This window comes from Caretta caretta, chromosome 2, assembly GCF_965140235.1.
Source record: "Caretta caretta isolate rCarCar2 chromosome 2, rCarCar1.hap1, whole genome shotgun sequence".
In the NCBI taxonomy this organism is placed as follows: Eukaryota; Metazoa; Chordata; order Testudines; family Cheloniidae; genus Caretta; species Caretta caretta.
The window spans coordinates 259,223,287-259,243,159 of record NC_134207.1 but is presented as its reverse complement, the minus strand read 5'-3'; the positions used below and the strand labels follow the sequence as shown (position 1 = coordinate 259,243,159).

Here is a 19,873-nt window from a genome sequence, read left to right as displayed (position 1 = left end):
GACAAGGGGGAAAACTGGATACTGTGAAGGGAGCTGAAAAGCTCCTACTGACTATTTGAGTTTGCTTGAGCAGCCCTCCATGGGGAGGGAAGCAGAGAGCTGTGACCGCGCCCCAGACTGAAGAGCACAAGGGAAGTTGGAAGTGGCCCAGCGGAGGTGGGTCTGGGGATTCAGCTAGAGGGGCCTGACTTTCCTCACCCCTCCTTTCTTGGACCCAGTGGAGAGGGAGGGCCGGGGAAGGGGGGTGGTCCCTGTACCTTTCCCTCTGCCCCTTGTCTGACCGGGGAAACCGAGAGAAGGACAGCCTGTAACTTGGCTGCCAGGCTGTCAGATTGCCCCACAAAGCCACCTGCTGAGCCGTGGCCTGCCCACTAGACATGCGGGCCCCTAAGTGAACCTCGCTACAGCTCAGACATGCATGTCTTCTCTCCCCACTTCTCATGCCACCTCGCTCCGACCCCAACACCACAATAGCGTATTTCATTTCCAGTTAAAGTGCACTCACAATCAGAAACCAAACACGGAAGAGCGCCCAAAGTATCTGCTCCTTCCTTGGGTGTCTTGCAGCCATAGCTGATGGTTTGAATTGCAGATCTCCTGGGTTTTTTTACTCTGCACCTGCACTGCCCATACAGATGTGCAAAGCCAATTGGAATCTCTTTCCCCTCCCCTCTCATCAACAGAGCTATCAGCTGAATTCTGATTGCACAACCTGTGAATGGAAAGAAAGGGTTAACTAATTGACTTTAAAAAATCTCTTGACTTGGGCACTCAGCCACTCTTGTCTGGTGCCCACTGCGGAAGAATGAACCCCACAACATCACTTTCATTCACCTCCCAAGAGGTGCAGAGATCCCTCAGCTGCGCGCTTGCTTGGATGTTTTATCCCCAGGAAACCAAAACGGCTGCTGCGTGGTGGCATATAACTGGAAATACTGTACCTCTGCTTCTGCCTATGATATATTATATAAAGATATTTGTTGCTATTACGTCCTCGTTTTATCTTGTGTATCTTATGTGCTGTGTACCCTAGAGTAGTGGTTTTCAAATCATGGTATGTAGGCTGCCATCAGGTGGTTCCTGGATGAGTTTAATGAAAATAAAAATCCCTTGTAACTACACAGGTTATGTTACTGAGGTGGCACGCCATGTACTGTTGTGTTTTAGGTGTGGTACACTAGCTGGTCAAGACTGACCACTGCTGTCACAGAGGATGGGCCTGTGACAGAGCTGGCATTTTCTCTAAATATTTAGTATGAATACTGTGTGTGCCTCAGTTTCCCCTATATGCTGCATGGTTAATTAGGTTGGGCAGGTTACGACAAAGGTGTGAATGGCACCTACTTGTCTCAGGTTTGGGGGCCCAGGTCATTAGAGTCCGTGAAGACAATGGCAAATCCAATCATCAGGACACTTACTACAGTAGAACCTCAGAGTTATGAACACCAGAGTTACGAACTGACCCCTCAACCACACACCTCATTTGGAACCAGAAGTACACAATCAAGCAGCAGCAGAGACCAAACAAAGAAGAAGCAAATACAGTACAGTACTGAGTTAAACATAAACTACTAAACAAAATAAAGAGAAAGCAGCATTTTTCTTCTGCAGAGTAGCGTTTCAAAGCTGTATTAACTCCATGTTCAGTTGTAAACTTTTGAAAGAACAACCATAATGTTTTGTTCAGAGTTACAGACATTTCAGAATTACGGACAACCTCCATTCCCAAGGTGTTCATAACTCTGAGGTTCTGCTGTACCAATCAACTAGTGACCAGAGATGGCCCGTCCCTCGACAGAAAGCCACCTGTATTTGACCAGCTGGACAACAAAGGACTGATCAGGAACTTGAACAAAGAAGACAGAGAAAGACAGAATGGGAGCCAGGGGTGGACACCACATGGCAAGGGCTCTGGGTAACCAGAACAGACCAGGACATTTTTTCTGTTCTCTATGCTAACAAAGGACTTTCTACACTGTGTTCCAGACAGCTAATAAACCCCACTGCTTTTACAAGACTGGCTGAGAGTCACTGCAGATGCTGAAAGTGGGGGTGCATTGCTCCCTTTGGGGATACAAGTCTCCCTCAGGTGTCCCACTCAGGTGGACTCACTGAAGGGAGCTCACAGCGTGAAGCAGGGGTACTGAAGGCACCGAAGTGCAGTCCAAGTGAAAGAGTGAGACCCTAAGGGCATCTGGCACACCAAGGGGGTCTTCCCAGAGCTGTTCCAGAGCACCGGACCTGTGGATCTCTGACAGGGCTGCATCCCTCCAAGCTAGATTTCCATTTCACTGGGTTCCACTCCTTGTGGAAGAGCACTGTACTAAGGGTGTTTTGTACTGCCTGCCAATTATTACTAAATGCTCAGGTGTGATCTGCTAAAGGAAGTCTTGCCTCCACCCCCATGTTTGAAATTCATTTTCACATTCACCACGAGCTAAAGAAACCCAAGGGGAGGGAGCACAGCTACATATGCAACTGCCTGGTGGACAGACATACACAGCCAGCACGCCCCTCCTCCAGCACGCAAGAAAGGCCTTCAAATGAAGTCGGAAGGTCACACCATTTTATTGCTCTCTTGTTCTCTGCAGAGCTGCAGCGAGCTGTGTGCCGGAGTATTCAACAACCCCATTTAAGCTCACATAAGAGATGTCATGCACTCACTGCCATCCGCAGATTTGGCTGGTGATGAAACGCCAGCCTGAGGGCTGCCAATATTTGTACAGTTAGTGCATTTGGAGATCCACTCAGTTTTATCTGAGAGCAGGAGACCGGAAAGGCGTCATGATCCCAGGGCAAAAATAGCCACACTGCAAAGATTTGTTATTTTTATTTTCCATTCAGATTTCTCTAACTAAGCACAGAAGCTGTGGGAAAGCCCAGACATCTGGCAGTTTTCTCTGAGTTGCTCACTGTTGTCGTTTTGCAGTTTGTAGTTTTTAATCATTTCTTTGCCATGGCGGGGGCCTCAGGCACTGGTGCACCTCAGACCCTCCTTTTCTCTGCCTGTGGCCCATAACAGAGAGACAAAGTGGGTGAGGCAATACCTCCCGATACCTTTTATCGGACCAATGTCTGTTGGTGAAAGAGACAAGCTTTCGAGCTACACAGAGCTTTCTTCAGAGAAAGCTTGTCTTTCTCACCAACAGAAGTTGGTCCCATACAAGATATTACCTCACCCGCCTTGTCTCTCTAGTGTTCTGGGACCAACATGACTGCAACGACACTGTGGTACATAATAGTTGAATCTCCTGTGGGCTGGAATATTTTGGACTAATTTTGATTGTTGGGTTAGTGTGAGGGGATGTGGTGGTGTTGGTGGCCTGTGATATAAAGGAGGTCAGACTAGATGATCTTGCGGCCCCATCTGGCCTTAAACGCCAAACACACACACACAAAAGAAATCTGCACAGTGAGGTCAACCAATATTGTTCACTGAGCCACGAGAGAACTGATGTGGAGAATGAGGCTGAGATTTTCAAGGTCATCTGAGAGAGCTGGATGCCCAGTTCCCATAAATTTCACATAGGAACCAGGCATCTAAATCTCCTAGACAGCTTTTGAAAACCCCTAAAGGCAAAGAACACAGGAATTACATAATGTGGAACAGACCCACAACCCATCTATTCTTATACACTATCTATGATTAATAGATTCACAGATTCCAAGGCCAGAAGGGATCATTGTGATTACCTAGTCTGCTCTCCTGTATAACACAGGCCAGAGAACTGCCCCCAAAATCATCCTTAGAGCAGATCTTTCAGAAAAACACCTACTCTTGATTTAAAAGTTACCACTGGTGGAGAGTAGCAGCCGTGTTAGTCTGTATTCGCAAAAAGAAAGGGAGTACGCTCAAATAAATCTGTTAGTCTCTAAGGTGCCACAAGTACTCCTTTTCTTTTCACTGGTGGAGAATCCACCAGAACTCTAAGTAAATTGTTCCAATGACTATTTACCCTCACTGTTAAAAATGTACCCTGTATTTCCAGTCTGAATTTGTCTAGCTTTAGCTTTCACCCATTGGATCATGTTAGACCTTTTTCTACTAGACTGAAGAGCCCATTATCAACTATTTGATCTCCATGGAGGTACTTATAGACTGTGATCAAGTCACCCCTTAACCTTAATTTGTTAAGCTAAATACATTGAGCTTGTTGAGTCAATCACCATAAGGCATGGTTTCTAATCCTTTAATCATTCTCATGGCTCTTCTCTGAACCTTCTCCAAAGTATCAACATCTTTCTTGAATTGTGGGCAACCAGAACTGGACACAGGATTCCAGCAGTGATCATACCAGTGCCAAATGCCTAGATAAAATAACCTCTATATTCCTACTTGAGATTCCCCTGTGTATGCCTCCCAGGATCACATTAGCCCTTTCGTCCACAGCATTGTTGCACTAAGAAATCATGTTCAGCTGGTTATCCACAACTGCCCCAAATCTTTTTCATACTCCCTGCTTCCCCGGATAGAGTCCCCCATCCTGTAAGAATTGCCTTCCTTCTTTGGTCCTTTGTATGCTGCACCTCATTGCTGGATGTTTTGTCAGAAGCTGTAAAACCCCAGGTATGTACGTAACAGTGCCACGCTATTACCATGGGAAGAAATTCCTTCCTGGACCCATTTGGTGACCAGTTTGTCCTGATCGTGAGGACTCACAACCCTTCCGAAGAGAGCGTTTGAGGATGTTGTTCTCACTTATCACGAGCTCTTCATATGAAATCCTTTTGTGAAACTCTCTGGGTAATTTACGACAATAAGGCTACTAGGGAACTGTATCGCTCTCACACTAAGTGAAGGTGCTACGAAGAGACCTGGCCCTAGGGTTTGTATGAGATCAGACATTGAGGCCAGGAGCAGTGGAAGTGCCCTAAATATGGGGTGGGAGGGGTCAGTAGGCACCCAAACCGTGGCCCTGCCCCCCTGAGCCATACCACCCCTTCTCCTTCAGCCCCCACTCCTGCACTGCCTCTTCCCCCAAGACCCTTACCCTGTACCACCTCTTCCCCCCAAACCCCGCCCCCTGCTCACTCCTCTCCGCCCCCTCCCCCTGTTGCTTGACCTTACAGCAGATAACAAGTGGGGTGCCATGGCCCCCTGGTCCCCCTGTTCCAGTGCCCCTGATTAAGGCTCCAGGCAAATAGCCTAGTAATCACAAGGGTGCAGGGCAAGCTGGTGGTGCTTGTCAGCAGTGGGAAACGCAAGGGTTTGTCAATGGGGCGGGGAATCAGGACATTTATTGGGGAGGCCTAAGGAGAGTCTCAGGGAGTTATATTGGGGCACTCAGAGGCACTGACTTTCTAAGCTCCCTGGTCCACCCCAGGCCCAGCCCCCACCCTGCCTCTTCATGTCCCTGTCTGGCCTCTTCCCGCCCTGTTGAGCTCCCACGCCCTGACCTCACTCGTCCCCCTGCCCCATAGCACCTCCTGCACACCACTGAACAGCTGACTTTGGCAGGTGGGAGGCACTGGAAGGGAGGGGGAGAAGCTGATTGGCGGGGCTGTCAGCAGGCAGGAGGCACTGGGGGGAAGGGGAGGTGCTGATCGGGGGGGCTGCCGGGCTGGAGCACCCACGGAGTCGGCACCTATGAGTTGCCATTGGAAGACTGGGAATATATAAGCCTCTTTCTTTCACAGTGATCCCAGAAGGCAGAGGTGGCCACAGACACCTGCTCAGAGTGAGCCACCCCCCAAAAAGCATGTGTCCCATTCACAAGGATCTCCGTGGAGTCCCATGTCACTATATAGAGCAGCAGTTCTTAAACTGCGGGTCAGGACCCCAAAGTGGGTCGTGACCCCATTTTAATGGCGTTGCCAGGGCTGCCTTAGACTTTCTGGGGCCCGGAACTGAAGCCCAAGCCCAAACCCCACCGCCCAGGGCCGAAGCCAAAGCCCGAGAGCTTCAGCCCTGCGGGCAGATCTCAGGTTATAGGTCCCCTGCCTGGACTTTGGCCCTCTGCCCAAGGTGGTGGGGCCCAGGCTTTGCCTTTGGTCCCCCCACCCAGGGCAGTGAGGCTTGGGTGGCTTAGGCTTCTGTCCCCCCTCCTGGGGTCATGTAGTAATTTTTGTTGTCAGAAGGGGGTGGGGGTGCAATGAAGTTTGAGAACCCCTGCTATAGAGCCATGGGTGGCTCAAAGGAGGAACCTGCACCATGGCAATGAGAACTGCAGCCAGGACCAGACAAGGCTGTCACTAGAATGGGGGGAGCGTGACCATTTTGGAATGACCAGAACAGATGAGGAGAATACATAAACAAATGGCTGTTCCCAACATGGCTGCCTTGAGCATCTGCTCTGGGTGTGTCCTGTTTCCTCTGTCCATCAGGCAGCAAAGAGAAATACTGGTGCCCATCCCACCATTGCTCTTTATAGAAACCCCTCTGTTTTCAATCCCTGGCCTTACACAGCAGAGCCAGGACCTGGGACCAAACCCATCATCTCAGCGTGGAGAGCTGGCACCGAGTTTTCAGGAGACTGATGATTCAGGCTCTCCCTTTTTCTAGAGAGGGCTTCATTTGGGTTTGGGTATTGCTCTTGCAGTCCCAGTTTAGCTGCTGGCTACCACAGCTGAAGGACTCCCTCTGTTTCATGGGTTCTCACCTGCATCTGTCCCTCAGGCTTCCTCAAGTCAGCTTTACGTTATGCCTGTAACTCCTTGTTCTGTGTCTGTATCAATCATAATGGCAGCTGCACGTTCCGGCACCACCTCAGCTGATGGCAGGGTCTGTGGCCTGTCCATGTCGCCCTGTCTCAGCATTCTTCCCTGCTCCCCTAGCCTGCACAGATGCTGATAACTCATTCCCTGCCCATCTTTACTGACTATTAGAAAAGAGAGAGACTCTGTCATTGGGCACAGTGAAAAATACCCCCCGACAGTCCTGGAGGCTGAATGGTTATATCCAGTATGGGCAGAGAGGGTAATTCAGTCTCCAGGGCCCATTTCATCCTGGGCCTTCCAACCATGCGGTGGGCAGCAGCTCACAAGGAACTAGACTGAGATCACCAGTTTAGTTCACCCGGCCTACTCATTAGCCTGGGCTAGTCGGGAGCCTGCCTCCTGAGTGCGAAAGTCACCGTATCTCATTACCAGTGCTCTGAGCCATCCAGTCCCCCGCTGATCGCTTTTGATCAAAGCCTTTCCAAGCTGATCTATTTTCAGCCTTACCCACTCAATACCTTGATTGCTACATGGCTCTTTTAGCTGCTCTTAGGTAAACATGCTGTTGCTCCCTGGCATTTTGCCTCGCTGAGCCCAAAATAAAAGTTATGCAGAAAATAAGTGAAACTGTTTTCCTCTGCCAGGAAAAGCGGTGCTAATTCTGCAATAAGCTGTCTTTCTTTCCCCACCTCATTGGACTTATATACACCAGAGAATTATGGCCGAACGTGCCTGAGACACCACACAATACACATCCAAACATGACATTTCTGATGATAGTGCCTTGGTGATCACACCTCCCGTGGGATTGTGCTCACTTTTACGTATATTTATTTAGTACTTGCATTGCAATGGCACCTAGAAGCCCCAGTCGTGGACCAGAATCCAACTGTGCTAGGTGCTGTACGAAGACTGAACAAAAATACAGTCCTTGCTGCAAGGGAGTTTACAGTGTAATTCAGGAGACGACAGACAGAGTCAGACAAGGCAGTACCAAGAAACAATGAGACAATATTGGTCAGCGTGGTAGGCACCAGCAGCCTAATCACTGTCATTGTTTTTTTAGGCATCACAGCAAAGGAGAATGTTGAGGAGGGATCTGAAGGTGGACAACGAGGGGGCTTTGCTTGCATGAGGCAGGACACATCATAGACTAGCAGCACAGCTCCGCCAACTCTGAGGATTAGACCCCAGGCTGTATATACCGCTCAACAGTAGTTTCTGCTGCTGCTCTCACTGGTGGTGAGTGAAGATGCACCCAGTGCGGACAGGCACTGTGTCCTCCATTACCATGTACTGCAGACAGCTAGCACTGGTGCGATCCTACCGTGCTACACTTCAGAAACAGCTTTGGCAGGTGAGGGAACCAGCTTTATCACCTGTTCAGAAAGCTGCATGCATGCCAGGTGAAGAACAGCAGATGGGGTATACTTGGCTGGACTCATGTCTGCCCATTCCCCTACAACCAGTCCAGGGCAGGCTTGAGAGTAATGCAGGTAGTACTGTGCTCAGAATAGATTGAATTACAAGATATCACTTCAAGGTTGGGCAGGATTATGAAGATACCTGGCAAATCTCCACTGGTGATGATACACATTGGAACCAATGACTTGACACCATGTGGAATTACACAGATTCGGGAGAGATTCAGGATTTTAGGAGGCAGATGAAGAAGAGGAAAGTCCAAGTGATATCTTCAAATATCCTTCCGGTCTCATGAGCGAGAGAAGGCAGAAAATACTGGATGTGAACCACTGGTGGTAGCACGACCGGTGTGAAGCTGAAGATTTTGGTTTTGTGATGCTTTGGGCCACATTCCAGTGGGAGAGGGGGCTGTAGGAACAGGATGGCATCTCACAAACAACGGGCTAATCTTCTCAGCTGGAGGCTAGCTGGAGCAGACAGGAGGACGTTAAACTAACAACACAAGAGGGGGTATTGACGGGAGAAATGTGCGACACAGGAAATTTTTCCAACTGTTTATATATCGAAGCTAGGAGCCTGGGTAAGCGGGCATTACTGAAACTTGGTGGGACGACTCGTAACATTAGAATGCCAAAATCACTCGTTATAACCCGCTCAGCAAGGATAGAGAGCATAACAGAGGTGGGGGGTAGTGCTCTACATTAAAGACACCATTCCCTGTTTTAGAGTTAGCTCAGAAGTGCAGGATCTTGAACGCATACAGATCAGTGTGCTAACTAACAAAGCCCAGGAGGCGGTAATTGTGGAGGTCTGTTACAGACCACTGAATCAAACCAGGATGAGTTATTGCCTAAGCATCTGTCTGTTATGTGTGGAAGGAAACACTGTGCTGTTCTGGGGAACTTCATTTTGGGAGACATATGCTTGAAGATGCAGGCAGCCAGTAGTAAAATATCATTAGAGTTTTAAAAAATTATAGATGATTTTTCTAACACAAAAGGTATTGTACTCAACATAAGGCAACTCTATTTTGGACCTCATTATGATGGATAAAGATGAATGAGTTACTGGGCTGCATTATTATTGGTAATTCTACCATTCCCATCTAGCAATGTATCAATACCATTGTTAGGATTCTTTTTGTTCCTAATATACTTTTAAAACTCCTTCCTATTGTCCTTAACTCCGCTGGCCATAGATTTCTCCTTGTCCTTTTGCTTTCCTTTTGTCCTTTTGTGTCCTTTTGCTTTCCTTATCAATTTTCTACAATTCCTAGCTTCTGATTTATATTCATTACTATCAATTTCTTCATTCTTCAATGGGCTATATACTGTTAGTTTATTTTTTAGAGCTCCCTTCATTTCCTCTCTAAGGCAGGTTGGATTTTTTAACCAGTATGGCCTTCTTTCTTAATTGTGGGGCTGTGGCTTTTTGGGCATCTAGTAAATTGTTCTTAAACATACTTAGCACAGTTATAATTCATATTTTTCTGGCCTTAAACATATGAAGCCTATTAATCTAATCAATGTGGTGTTAGAAACGCAGTGGCCACTGGCATTTTATCTACACTTGAGCTCCAGGCCTTGGGCAAACTTTTGTCTTTTGATCTAGTTATTTTTAATGTACTTGTGGCACCTTAGAGACTAACTAAAATTTATTTGAGCATAAGCTTTCATGAGCTACAGCTCACTTCATCGGATGCATCGGTAGCTCATGAAAGCTTATTCTCAAATAAATTTTTTAGTCTCTAAGGTGCCACAAGTACTCCTTTTCTTTTTGTGAATACAGACTAACACGGCTGCTACTCTGAAACCTGTCATTATTTTTAATGTGTGCATCTCTGTGGTAGCTAGGTACCAAATGAAGAATTACCCTATAGCTGTTTGTTAATGGGCCACTTCACCTTGAATGGTCCCTTGAAATATGTGTTAACTACTTATGTTAAACAATTTGTTCCATCATGTATTTAACTGTGACACTCTTAAGTAAGTTTTCAGAGTTACAGCCCTGTTAGTCTGTATTCGCAAAAAGAAAAGGAGTACTTGTGGCACCTTAGAGACTAACCAATTTATTTGACCATAAGCTTTCGTGAGCTACAGCTCACTTCATCGGATGCATACTGTGGAAAATACAGCAGATGTTTTTATACACACAAACCATGAAAAAATGGGTGTTTATCACTACAAAAGGTTTTCTCTCCCCCCACCCCACTCTCCTGTTGGTAATAGCTTATCTAAAGTGATCACTCTTCTTACAATGTGTATGATAATCAAGGTGGGCCATTTCCAGCACAAATCCAGGTTTTCTCCCCACCCTCCTCAACAAACCCACTCTCCTGTTGGTAATAGCAGTCTCTTGCTGGACTCTGGTTTTGAAGTTTTTCTGTTGTAATATCGCAACTTTCATGTCTGTAATCGCGTGACCAGACTCCAGCGAGAGACTGCTGAATTGGAATACATTTGCAAATTGGATACAATTAACTTAGGCTTGAATAGAGACTGGGAGTGGCTAAGTCATTATGCAAGGTAACCCATTTCCCCTTGTTTTTTCCTACCCCCCCCCCACCCCCTTCCTCAGACGTTCTTGTTAAACCCTGGATTTGTGCTGGAAATGGTCCACCTTGATTATCACACACATTGTAAGGAGAGTGATCACTTTAGATAAGCTATTACCAACAGGAGAGTGGGTTTGCCACAAGTACTCCTTTTCTTTTTGAGTAAGTTTTGCAGACCTGAAGAAGAGCTCTGTGTCAGCTCGAAAGCTTGTCTCTCTGACCAACAAAAGGCGGTCCAATAAAAGATATTACCTCACCCAGTTTGTCTCTCTAATATCCTGGGACCGACATGGCTACAACACTGCATACAAGGATCCAGCTGTCTGTCACACCTTGATTACACGACTTGGACTTAGTAGATTCCTTTCTTTTTAAAACTGACCCATGGAGAATGACAGGGCCCTCCCTAGACATTTTGGTGCCCTACACAGCACACCCCCCCCGCGGGAGGGTGGGGCACGGCCCCACGCCTCCACGTGGGGAGCAGGAGCAGGCAGGAAACCGCCCCCCAGCACGAGCCGGCAGAGCAGAGCGGGCTGGGGCTGGGTCGCTCCAGGTCACTCCCTGCTGCAGTCCCCTGGGATGTAGCTCAAGGGAAAAAGTGGACTGGGGGCTTTGGGGAGGGGTGGAGTGAGGGCAGGGACGGAGCAGGGGTGGGAAGAGGTGGGGTGGGGGCATACCAGGGGCAGGGGCTTTGGGGAAGAGGTGGAGCAGGGGCGGGGGCAGCTTTCCTGGCCAGCTCAGCCGGCTGGGGGACTGGGCTGGCCGCTGGAGCAGCACGCAGCTGCATAGGGCACCAGGAAATTTGGGGCAATTTGGTGCTCCAAATTTCCTGCTGCCCTACGCAGGTGCGTAGTTTGCGTATATGTAAGGACTGCCCTGGAGAATGATTCTTCTGCCTTTTTTACTAGGGGAATGGGGAAAGATGACTCCTCAATACAGTTAGGTTTTTTGCTGCCTCTGGACTTCTATTGAAAGTGCCACACGGGATATGTAGCCTTCATGAAAAGCAAAGAGGCCCTCACTATTTTTAAGGGCAATCAACTTGGTTGGCTGCGTGCCATAGGCTCCATCTGCACTATTTACCTTTGGCCTAACTTTACTCCTGTTGATGACCATGGGAGTTTTACTATCAATTTCCATGGGAGCAAAGCCAGGCCAACACGGAGTGCGTCTGAAAATCCCATCCTATGTTAGAGCGGCAAAGAGTCCTGTGGCTCCTTATAGACTAACAGACGTATTGGAGCATAAGCTTTCGTGGGTGAATACCCACTTCGTCGGATGCATGTAATGGAAATTTCCAATGGCAGGTATAAATATGCAAGCAAGAATCAAGCTAGGGATAACAAGGTTAGTTCAATCAGGGAGGATGAGGCCTTCTTTTCGCAATTGAGGTGTGAACACCAAGGGAGGAGAAACTGCTTTTGTCCTTGGCGAGCAAGTCACAGTCTGTGTTTAATCCTGAGCTGATGGTGTCAAATTTGCAAATGAACTGAAGCTCAGCAGTTTCTCTTTGAAGTCTGGTCCTGAAGTTTTTTTGCTGCAGGATGGCTACCTTTACATCTGCTAGTGTCAGGATTTGTGCTGGAAATGGCCCACCTTGATTATCATGCACATTGTAGGGAGAGTGGTCACTTTGGATGAGCTATTACCAGCAGGATAGTGAGTTTGTGTGTGTGTTTTTTGGGAGTGGGGTGAGGGGGTGAGAGAACCTGGATTTGTGCAGGAAATGGCCCAACTTGATTATCATGCACATTGTGTAAAGAGTTGTCACTTTGGATGGGCTATCACCAGCAGGAGAGTGAATTTGTGTGGGGGGGTGGAGGGTGAGAAAACCTGGATTTGTGCTGGAAATGGCCCAACCTGATGATCACTTTAGATAAGCTATTACCAGCAGGACAGTGGGGTGGGAGGAGGTATTGTTTCATATTCTCTGTGTGTATATAAAGTCTGCTGCAGTTTCCACGGTATGCATCCGATGAAGTGAGCTGTAGCTCACGAAAGCTCATGCTCAAATAAATTGGTTAGTCTCTAAGGTGCCACAAGTACTCCTTTTCTATCTGCTAGTGTGTGTCCAGGGAGGTTGAAGTGTTCTCCTACAGGTTTTTGTATATTGCCATTCCTAATATCCGATTTGTGTCCATTTATCCTTTTACGTAGGGACTGTCCAGTTTGGCTGATGTACATAGCAAGAGGGGCATTGCTGGCACATGATGGCGTAGATTACATTGGTGGACGTGCAAGTGAATGAACCGGTGATGGTGTGGCTGATCTGGTTAGGTCCCGTGTTGTTTCTACTCTCTAATGGAACTTCTCATCTGCTAATGGAGGCTCTCTTCATGGGCAGGCAGAGCCTTCTCAAGGGGAGCACGAACGAGGGTCTGAATTCTGTTTCCAGTGCTGAAGTTGCAAGTGGCCATGGCATGCAGTACAGTAACCAGCCAGAAGAAAGCAAAACCAGGGACAATTCTATAACATTCACCCTCATTAACAGTGCTGAAAAAATAGCGGTGACAACACACATCCGCAGCTGTATTTCACCACAGGGCACTTTCCCTCCCACTTACCATGCAACTTTCCGAATTCCCTGGCAAACACAGGGCTCTTCTGGTGCAGGAGGAAAAATAAAGAACTGACGTCTCTGAATCTGAGAAGGTGGCTGGGCTCAGGAACTCGGGCTGCAGCGAGGAGGCCTGACCTTTCAGCTCTGAGAGGAAGCGGCCTGTCAGCTCTGGCTGGATTGCAGTTGGTGTTTGTGTTACAGAGAGGAGGGGGAGTTCTGAGAAAGGGCAGCAGGAGCCTAATGAAGGAAAACAAAATGGTGAAGAGCTTGAGACAAACAGCAAGACTGAAAGCTCTTATGTAACTATATGCTGGCTGGGTGTGCTGTTCACTTGTCTCAAGCTGAGTGAGTTGTTCTATCCTTCTGGGGAAAGTCCTAGGGAAAAAATAAGGGATGAAATGGCTAGGACTTTATAGAAATAAAATTGGATTCTGCAGGAACTACTCCAAAATCCTAGAAACTTTTAAAACTCTAGGGAAAGATGATCATTTACTATTAAATTCTCTCGGAACTTTCCCTACGGCATTATACTGCTGACCCTCAACACCAATAAATAAAATGAATCTGATTAAATTAAAATCAGAGACATGGTGTTTGGTGGTGTTCCTCCTCACAGTTGATAAGCCTGATGTGCAGGAGTCATCATTTATGATTACTATTGTGATCATGCCTAAGGATCCCAAACAGGGTTCAGGGCCCTTGTCCAAACAGATTTCAGAGTGGCAGCCGTGTTAGTCTGTATCAGCAAAAACAACGAGGAGTCCTTGTGGCACCTTAGAGACTAACACATTTATTTGGGCATAAGCTTTCGTGGGCTAGAACCCACTTCATCAGATGCATGGAGTGGAAAATACAGTAGCAGGTATAAATACCCAGCACATGAAAAGATGGGAGTTGCCTTACCAAGTGGGAGGTCAGTCTAATGAGACAATATGCTCAAATAAATGTGTTAGTCTCTAAGGTGCCACAAGGACTCCTCGTTGTTTTTGTCCAAACAGACAATCCCTGGCCCAGTGAGCTAACAATCTAGTGCAACACCATAACAGGGATCGGGCCTGAGGACTCTGGATCTAAATGCATGAGCCTCTACTGCTTGAACTAAAAGACCCCAGCTCTGTTAGCCAAGGCTGCATCAGACTCAGCAATCTCTGTGGCCCAGCTGATATGAGGGGACAGACCACCACACTGAGTGGGCGTGACTTACCTGTTATCTAAACCCTAGTGTAAGAGGTGAACAGAGAGTCAAACGAGGAGTGCACTGGTGATAGGTGTCTTTGCGAAGTCAGTAGTCCGAGCTGTTATCTACCTGACATGCCCCGTCCCACAGGAATACACTATTATGATGACATAGTTGGCAACTTCACTAAGGCCAAAATTGGGTGCCTAGAGTTAGGTATCTCAGGCCACACCATAGGCCCCCAAAACAGTTTCCTTGTGTCACCTCTGTCCATTCTCCTATCTCAACGCTCCCTTGTGTTCTCCGCCCACACTTCTTTTCATGCTGTACCCAGCCCTGAAAGAATAACCCTCTTCCTCTGAGCTAGTACTAATCCTCACTCTTTGAATTCCCAACTCAAACCCTGTATTCTTTGCCCTCTGCTCCTGTGCTATCTACCCCTCCCCTTTTGCCCCCTCTGCTTAAAAATACAGCTGAGTTTATAAGATTTCTGTGCAACATCCTTTGACTCAGCTGATCTTTATTGGTCATAGCCCCTCTCCATATGTTACGTTCACCTGCCTTGTCATTCTCTTATGCTTTCCATATACGTGTCATTATATTGTTTCCATCTGAACTGACATTTAGGGTTGGTTGGGGAAAAAAAGGAGGAGGAAACTTCCACAAAGAATTTAAAAATTATTTTTGTTCCATAGGCTTTGAAAAGGAGTGATTTTTTTTTTTTGCTTTAAAAATTCATGAAAAATTTGCATAGTGAAAATTTGTCATTTTGGTAATTTTATTTTTTTCCACAATTCACTCCTGAAAAGTCGAGGGAGGAAATGGACCTTGAGACACCAGCTAAATTTGTTTTCTGATTTTGTTTAAAAACAAACAGACAAACCTAAAGCTTTTTTGCAAAGGTCACCTCTTTAAAAAAGAAGTCACTTTTCAACTGCACTAATTTTTGTTTGAAAAGTTTTGAAGAGCTCTACTTTCATTTTACATTAAGAAAGAACAAAAGCAAAGTCTTTGTCAGAGAGCACAGCGTATGTAAGAACGTACCCTTGTAACAGGCTGCAACAGCTCTGAGAGAAAGATGGCTGCCTATAGGCAGAGTTCTTAGACTTCGAAAGGTGCAGTCCTCTGAAAACAACAGCACAACAGTTTCAGTTACATACACCATGTCTTCCTTTTCTTATGTGGTGTAACATAGACAATAGGCTGTTTGGGACAGGAAGCACATATTTATCTCTGTGACAAGCCATGAAAAGATACGGTGTTATTTAAATAATAAACACTGAAGAATATCTTCAGCAATGACATTCCATGCCATTACTTTCCTCTTGGACCATCCTAAATCATTCCTCTAAGGGACAGAGAGCTTGTGTCTAGAAACAACACAAGAATTCATTGGCAGAGATAGAAACTAAATCCAGGAGTTCTGACTTCTATTTCTGTGGTCTGGGCTCAGTGGCAGATTAATGCATGGGCCCATGGAACTTGTGTCCAGGGGTCCCAGCCAATTTGGAGGCCTCGGGAGTGCCAGAAACTGTGTAGAAGTGTGTGCGGGGGGTCTCTGCCCCCTTCTCCTCCTCTTCTCCCCAGGGCCCGGCCCCTCCTCCATCTGCCCTGGGTGGAGGGCCAGGGGGCTGAGAGCAGCCCCCGGCTAGTGTCCCCATCCCCTGGGGCACGCCATCCAGAGTTCTCAACAGCAGCCCGGGCTCCCTGGACAGCTCCTAACACAGCCCGGCTCTGGCTTCTTGCTTGGCCTGGGAGCAGGGCCTCAGGGGCAAGAGGAGGAGCAAGGGCAGGGCCCTGGGGCGAGGGGGGACTAAGGCCCACCTCAGCCCCCCACTGGGAAGAGTCTGGTGCTGCTAGCAGGGGCTGTGATTTGTGGTGAGGGAGCTGATCATCTTATCAGCTCCCCTGCCTGAAAGCACAGCCCTGCCACCACCACTCTGAGCCCGTGCAAGACTACTATGCATGTTAAAAAGAGGGGGGAATGGCTCCCCAGTTCCGGTGCCCCTGGGTCCCCGGGATGTGGGGGGCCCAAGTGTTCTTTGTGTCCAGAGCCCCAATAAATCTTAATTCACCTCTAGGCCTAGGATCCCATTCCCCCAATTCTTGGGATCAGACAGGAATACCCCTCTTCAGATCTGACCCAACTCCTACTGAAGTCAACAGAAAGCCTCCCACTGATTTCAGTCGGCACTGGACTAGGCCCAGCGTTAAGGGTAGAAACTGGAGAGAGACTAGGAAGGATGTGCTAAAGCAGGTGCTGGGACCCCGTAGGGAGCTGCATGGTAATTATGCTTGACTCAAAGCAGATGTGGCCCATTAGACAAAGGGGGTGAAAGTAGCTAGTTGGAAGAGTACGGGGGGGACAGGGGGACAGACAGCTCTGAGAGCAGTGGCAACAATGCCTGGGGAGAAGGCTTAGGCTGGGTTTCATGTAATGTTAGTCACGCCCTCCTAACCTATTTACGCTGAGTGCTGGAATCTTATTGTGGACTCCATCAACTTATAAACCCCCTCAGACTTAGGCCGGGTCCACACTACAGACCTATGTCTGCAACAAAAGCATCCAGATCTCTATTATACATAGAAATAGTGGTAGCCAATAGGTTCAGTGGTAGCCCGTGGACACATAGCGAGACCATGGATGACAAGCGGAGAATGAGAACGGGTATGGGCAACGGGTGAGGCTTCCCCTTGGGGACACTAGCCCCCTGCCCTTCCTCTTCCAGCCGAGGCCACACACCCCTCACTGCTCGCAGCCCAGGTGGCCCTGGCTGGGGCGGACGACAGGGGGCTGAGAGCTCAGTCGGTGCCATGGAGGGAGGTGCTGAGAGCTTGGCCCTGGCCAGGATCAAGCTTTCAGCCACACTCAGGACCGTGGTGGAGCTCTCAGCTCTGGCTGGAGCTCTGAGCCCAGAGTCCTTCCCCCATTTCACCACCTCTGCCCATGGCCCTGCCCGTGGCCCCACGCCATTCTGCCCATTTCCCTGTGGCCCCGCCCCAGTTCCATCCCCACTGAACCTCTTCCCCCCTGCTGACTCCTTCCCTCCCCACTGCGGACTCAAGAGCCCGCTGTGGCCCATTGCCATGGGAGGGAGGGAGAGCTCCTCCAGCTCCAGGGCCGTGGCAGGGGGCGATTTTTCTGGGGGCCCCAAATCCGCCACTGCCCTCCCCAACCCCCCCCCCCAGCAGCGCGAGGTTTGGGGTGGCTTATCCTCCCCCAGCCTCCATTACGCGCCACCCCTGAGAACAGATCAGAATCACAGGAGACAGAATCCATAATTGGGGTAAATGGGAGGTGGAGGAGAAGAAGAAACACCCCACTGACATGGATTTGAAAGGGGACACATATTGCTGCTATGTAGAACGTCCAACTGCGCTGCACATACAGCCTAGGGCCTGATCCAAAAGCCCATTGAAGTCAATGGGAAGTCTGGTAGGGGCTTTGGATCAGACCCTAAGTTCTGCTGTGCCCATGCCTGCCTGTCAGCCCCTGCTCTCATTCGATACACCTGTTGGAAATGCAGCACAGGATTACCTTCCGTTAAAACATTTAGTGGCAGTGAGACAAACAGGGATCCCAGATATAACAAGCAGCTGCCTTGCTCGGAGACAAATCAATCTTATAAACAAAATGTGCAATAGTCACCGTGCCTGACAGTCAGTGCTGCAGACCCAAGCGGGGAACATAGTGCTGAAAAATAAGTAAAAGGGAAATAAACGCTTAAGAGCCCATCCATGCAGGATCGGGGAGGAGCACTGGTTTCCATCAGAAAGCTCTCTCCCTCCCCCGGCACATTGATCTGCTGCCAAATAAAGCCTCTCTTTCCCCTGTGGCTGCTTTACATTTGCATGCTGTAATTTATAAGGGCCAGAATCTGATCTCAGTTCCACTGGTGTAAATCTGGAGTGGCTCCAGTGATGTTGAGAGCAGAGCTCAGCCTGAAGAGCATAAGCAGTGGGCTGGGGAAGACTCACACGTGGCACAGGCCAGATAGCATGAGCCCTAGTAATTAGTCCCACTGAATATCTTCCCAGGATCTCATTACTCCATTCTCTCTCCACTTGGGCTCTAGCAATCACCCGCTTTAGCACTGCCATGGAGGAAGCACTTCACACTGCAGACACTTGTTCCCCCCCCCCCCCCAACCCACTCTGCTATCCTTTCCTCCTTGCTAGGAGTCTGCAAGAACGGAAGCCCACGTTGTCCAGCACCCCATATTCATGTCCCAGCAGATATGGCAACCAACTTGAATCTGCCTGATCCTGCATAGCGCTGAGCACCCATGACTCCCACCGGCATCCGTGGGAATGGAGAGGGCTCAGCTGTTTGCAGGTGCAGGCTCAGCACTTTGCAAGATCAGGCCCCACAACCTTTGGAAGCCAGAGGCAAGGTTTGTACAAAAGAAGCCATGCTGATGCCTCACAGCTCTGTGCATTTTTAGTGGCACTCCAGTGCTAATTGCATCTGAACATCTCCTTGTGTATTTGGGTACTTATTTTCCAAAGACAGCTCCTCAGGGTCATTTTCTTCCTTGGCTTGAAAAAACAACAACAAAATACCACACCCTAGCTTTTCCCCTGGCTGTCTCCCTCATTATTATAACCCTGCTGTTCTGCTCCTGGTCTGTCAGCAGCAGAGGAGTTCAATCAGGCTGATGAGTAAAAGTGCATAATTTTATGGCTGCATATCAACTGCCTGTTATTAAACTAATCAATCAGCTTCAGATGCTGCCAGCACAGCTACCGGTGCAGCAGAGGAGAGGGCAAGTGAAAGAATCGCTATGTCATTATTTTTCCAAATGGACAAAACCCCAATTCCGGCCAACTGAATTCTTCAAATATCCCCTTCCGCCCACACCAGCAAATGACTTGGGTGAATTATGGGCAAGGTGACTTGCAGAAAGGTAGCTGGAATGAATGCACTGCCCTTCCAATCACCTACAGCAGGAAGCCTTAATACGTGGCACTTGGGCACAATCCAAAGCCCTTGGGAGTCATTGGGAGTCTTGTCATTGAAGTCAAGGGGCTTTGGATCAGGCTCTGCTCTTGTACCGTCCAGATGAGGATCTCCACGTGCTTTATGAATGCTAATGTGCTCAGTTGGACAGCAGCGCTGTGAAGTAAGTGCTACTAGTCCCACGTTGGGGAAGGAGAAATTGAAGATCAGGGAAATTTAGGCCAAAGATTTAAGTGCCTACACCTAGGCACTTAAATCCATCATTTAGGAGCCTAAATAATGATAGCCTGACTGGCAGGGCCAGGGCTAATTGTTAGTTTAGGGTAGGGGGCTGGGCCCCCACACCAGCCAAGCTTCAGGACCAGGTGAAGAGCCGTGATTCAGATACCAGGAATCAGGTCAAGTCAGGACACCAAGAGATCAGGACCAAGATACAAGAGCAGGTAGTGCTGGGTGAACAGTCCAAAGCAGGATGGAGCCCAGTTGTACAGACAACTTCCTGTTCCTCCTTCTGGCTTACATCGGGGAAGCAGGTCA

General features: G+C 48.3%; 1 long non-coding RNA gene across 4 annotated transcripts in view; it reads right to left on the bottom strand.

Annotated features, from left to right (window-relative positions):
- Positions 1 to 7,446: 7,446 nt before the first annotated feature.
- The window catches only part of LOC125631178 (uncharacterized), a 52,508-nt gene continuing 40,081 nt past the window's right edge, over positions 7,447 to 19,873 (bottom strand). For 3 of the 4 annotated variants that reach the window (XR_012667310.1, XR_007354874.2, XR_012667312.1), the window contains 3 exons: positions 15,421 to 15,501; positions 13,204 to 13,436; positions 7,447 to 8,549 (listed from right to left, as the gene is read on the bottom strand). This is a non-coding gene — a long non-coding RNA (uncharacterized LOC125631178). Of the gene's footprint in view, positions 8,575 to 13,203; positions 13,437 to 15,420; positions 15,502 to 19,873 lie in introns of all 4 variants that reach the window. The other variant, XR_012667311.1, reaches the window with a different exon arrangement.